Genomic DNA, 4,591 nt, shown 5'->3' on the forward strand with positions numbered 1-4,591 from the left:
TCTTACTCTCCTGTGCTGAATTGCTTTTGTTTTTGGATTTTTTTCATTTGTTCTGTTTTTGCATGTTTTGTTTTTACTGAGACTTTATGTTTTTCCCCTTTATTTTTATGAGTATGTTTGTTAACTTTCTTTGTGGTTACCGTGAAATTTACCCTTGTCTTTCTAAGTTTGAAGCAGTCTATTATTGCTTGGTATTGCCTTGCCTTCCTCTCCATTAGAAAGTTCTATACCTACACCTTTTATTCCGTCTTTTATTGTTCTGATGTTGTTGTCATTTACAGATTAACTGCTCTGATTACCTGCTGTATTTCTTTTGGTTTTGGATAGACCTTGAGAGTTCATTTCCTAGGTTGGTATCTGGCTGGTATGATCCTGCATCCTAGATTCATCCTGTGGGCTGAAGTTATTTGTTCTCAGACTGAAGGACTCCCTTTAATAATTCTTGTAAGTTTTGTTTGGTTTTTACATATACCCTTAATTTCTGTTTATCTGGAAATGTCCTAATTTCACCATCATATGTGAACAAGAGTTTTGCAGGATATATTATTCTTGGCTGGCAATTTTTTTCTTTCAAGTTTTTATATATGTCATCCCATTGCCTTCTTGTGCATGGTTTCTGCTGAACAATCTGAGCTTAGTCTTATTGTTTCTCCCTTGTATGTGACTTTTTGTTTGCTTGATCTGCTCTCAAGATTCTCTGTCTTTGCTTCTGGTGAGTGTGATTATGATATGACTTGGTCATTTTCTTTTGGGTTTATCCTATATGGGATTCGTTGACCTTCTTGGATGGCAGCTTTTCATCTTTCATGATATTGGGGAAGTTTTCTGTCAGCAGTTCTTCAATGTTCCTCCCTGTGTTTTCTGTTTTCACCCCCTGTTCTGGAACTCCGATCACTCGCAATTTTTGGCTTTTGATTGTAACCCACATAATTCTAAGGGTTTCTTCATTTTTCTTCATTCTTTTTTCTGAGTTTTCCTCAGATTTGTATCAAGTGTTTGTCTTCAATTTCACTGATACTTTCTTCCATTGTTTCAAATCTGCTCCTCAGCCCTTCTATGACACTGTCCATTTCTAAACTCTTGTTGTTTTTCTGTTGGATTTCTAATTGTTGTTTTTGTATGATTTCTAGTTGTGAATTTATTTTGGCATTTTGTTCCTGCATTCTTTTCCTGAATTCTTCCATTTTTTTGTCTGTATTTTTCATGAATTTGTCTGTGTTTTCCATGAATTTGTCTGTTTTTCCTCATTTTTGTCTGCTTTTTGCTTCAACTCTTGGATAGCTCTGAATATTAGAGATTTGAATTCCTTATCAGGTAGTTCTAGTGACATTTCTTCTACTGGAAAGTCCTCTGGTGTTTTATTTTGGACGCCTACTGGAACCATCCTGTCCTGTTTTTGTAAATGTTTTGATGTTGTCTGCTGTCTTCAGGGCATTCAACAGTTATTTTTTCTCATTTATTGATTGTAGATTTCTTTGTTTCATCCTTTTTTTTTTGTTTTATTTGGCTATGTCTGAGCAGGTGGGCTATATGTTCGTTGTTGCTTGCTTGTCTGTGGGCATGATACTTTTCACCTCCTTCTCCAATTGGCAGGGTGAGTCACTCAGATATGGTACAGAAGAGAAGGTGTAGATGAACAGGAGTTGCTGGGATGGGTTTTTTTTGTGGCACTTACTGGGGCCACCAGGGCGGGCCAGTAATCAGTGCCAGGCAGGGTCCAATAGGTTATGCCTGGGCTGCTTGGTGGTGTGATGTTCAGTGCACGGTGCAGGTAGGCAGGATGGATGGGGGATATTGTGATGTGTGGAGCTAAGATCAGTATGGGAGAGAGAAGAGAGGAACAGGAGCCAAAATCATACAAACGAACAAAAAAGAGTGCTAGGGGAGCTTGCCATTGGAGTGGAGAGATGAGAGACTCTGAAATTGAGAAAAACAAAATGGAGAAGAAGAAGAAAGAAAAGATAAGACAAGAAAAAAATCAATAAATAAAAGTTAGAAAGAAAAAAGAAAAGCAAAGCTCCCAGGGATCCCACCACTGTGGCTACGAGGTCTGGGGAAGTTGCTCACGGGCCATGAAGTACAGCCTGGCTAGAAGGTGTAGGGGTATCAGTCAGTGCCATATATTCAGGGGACAGAAAGGGAAGGAAAGTATAGAGAGACAAGAAACTGAGCAATGAAGAAAGGGAAAAAGAGGGAAAAGAAAAGAAAACAAACAAACAAACAAAAAAGAACAAGAAACCCCCTCAAAAAAAAAAAAAAAAACAGAAAAAAAAGAACACCCCCCCCAAAAAAAAACAGGAAAAAAGAAATGGCCTTAGGGATCCCTCTGCACATCTGCACAAACTAAGGGGGTAGGTCCTAAGCTGCACAGTACTGCCTGGCCAGAATGGGCTCCCAATTCGAGAAAAGAAAAAGAAAACAAATTATTCAAAACAAACAAAAAAGCCCCAGGATCCCACCAGCATGACAGCATGGGCTAGGAAACAGTTTCACATTCGAGTGGCATTTCACAGCCTTTCAGGAAGAAGCAAAGATGGTGCATGGAGCCAGGTATCTGAGCAAAAGGAGGGGGAGGTGGTGAGAGGTAAGGAAGAAATCTAAAGTGTGGAAAAAGGCAACACCAGCAGCCAACAAATGCCACTTAGGGGGCTGGTCATTGTGGGCAGGTGGAATCCAAGTGACACTGGGGTGAAGGTGGTGCTTGCCAGCCAAGAGACTGTGGCTGCAGGAAGCAGAGGAAGCTAAGTGGGGATAAAGAAGGGTGGGGGGTGGGAAAGTGTACATCGCTGGTTACTGGTTGTTCTGTCTCCTCCTGGAAGCTCCATGAAGCTGCTTTCTCATACTCTCTGTTCGCTGGTCTCTGATAGGAGTCCAAGATGGCAGATCTGTGCTGCGTTAGCTGATAGGGGACCTCTGCATGTATCTCTCCTTGCTGTCTGTTCTGTCAGTTTCCTATTCTTTTCAGTGCTTGGCCAAGTTCTTTATCTCTTCGTTTGATGCTTAGGGTTTCAGGATTGTCGTTTTCTCTTTTTGGCTTAGTTTTTTGGATCTTTGCTGTGGAGGGACGGTGTGGTGCCTCTGCCTATAGTGTCATGTTGCCTGGAAGTCTCTATGTTTCTTTTAATGTTTGTGTTTTTTATATTTTGCCAGATGGTCTATATTTTTTTACTTATGGTAACTTGGAAGGCAAATACTTTCTTTTTAATTCTATGTGAGGCAATTTTTAGGATAATCAGGAAATAGTTTTTTTTTGGCTAAGGTATGTATGGGAGGAGCTGTCGGGAGCTGCTGGGTGGAGTGACTACAGTCAGGGAAGTTCCAGGCCTGGCAGGGTGGCCCTGCCCCTTGGGGTCTTGTTTGGTCCACTGTGGACTGCTCCTGGGATGTGGGTGGTATAGGGCAAGAAGCTCAGAGCTGGCAGGACCTGTCCAACTGGGAACTGCCTGTAATGGCCACTGCTAACAGGAGGATTGGCCAGAGGCTACTTCCAGAAGACACTGCTAAGGAAAACAAACAACAATAGCAACAACAAGAAAGAGTGAATGAATGAAAGAAAAAAAGAAAGAACAGAAGGAAACATTTATGGATTGCTTGCTATGTACCAGGAGGAACAGTTCCAACCATGTTTACCCCTTATGGTAGTCCTACTTTATCACCCTCATTTTAAAGAGGTGGAAACAGAGGTGCAGGGAGGGACAGCAGTGGTGGAGCCAGGAATCAAACTCTGGCAGTCACACTTATGTCTCCAAATAACTTATTTATTCCACATTTAATAGTAATTGTGATTTAAATGGTCTCCCTTAGATGTTCTGTGCTGTTAGAAGTCAGGGCAGTGGCGACTCTTGGACAATGTAGGGGTTGGGAGACACACACGGGAGGCTTCTGTGGTCCTAGTCATGCCGTTAACATCTTGAGCTGGTTCTGAGACACATGGAAGCCTAGGTAATTTAAATGCAAAGTCTTTTTTAAATTTTTTTATTTTTTTAATTGTACTTTAGATGAAAGTTTACAGAATGAATAGTTTCTCATTAAACAGTACACATATTGTTTTGTGACAATGGTTCACAACCCCACAACTTGTCAACACTGTCCCTTTTCAACCTTGGGTTCCCTATTGCCAGCTTTACTGTCCCCTCCTGCCTTCTAGTCCTTGGCCCTGGACTTTTGCGCCCCATTAGTCTTATTTTGTTTTATGGGGCTGTCTAATCTTTGGCTGAATGGTGAACCTTGGGAGTGACTTCATTACTGAGCTAAAAGGGTGTCTGTGGGCCATACTCATAGGGTTTCTCCAGTCTCTGTGAGGCCAGTAAATCTGGTCTTTTTTTTGTGAATTAGAATTTTCTACATTTGTCTCTAGCTCTCTCCGGGACCGTCCATTGTGATTCCTGTCAGAGCAGTCAGTGGTAGTAGCCGGACACCATCTAGCTGTACTGGACTCAATCTAGTGGAGGCTGTGGTAGTTGTGGTCCATTAGTCCTTTAGACTAATCTTTTCCTTGTGTCTTATTTTCTTCATTCTTCCTTGCTCCCAAAGGGGTGAGAACAGTGGAGTATCTTAGATGGCTGCTCACAGGCTTTTAAGACCCCCAGGC

This window comes from Trichechus manatus, unplaced genomic scaffold (assembly GCF_000243295.1).
Source record: "Trichechus manatus latirostris isolate Lorelei unplaced genomic scaffold, TriManLat1.0 scaffold00308, whole genome shotgun sequence".
Taxonomy (NCBI): Eukaryota; Metazoa; Chordata; class Mammalia; order Sirenia; family Trichechidae; genus Trichechus; species Trichechus manatus.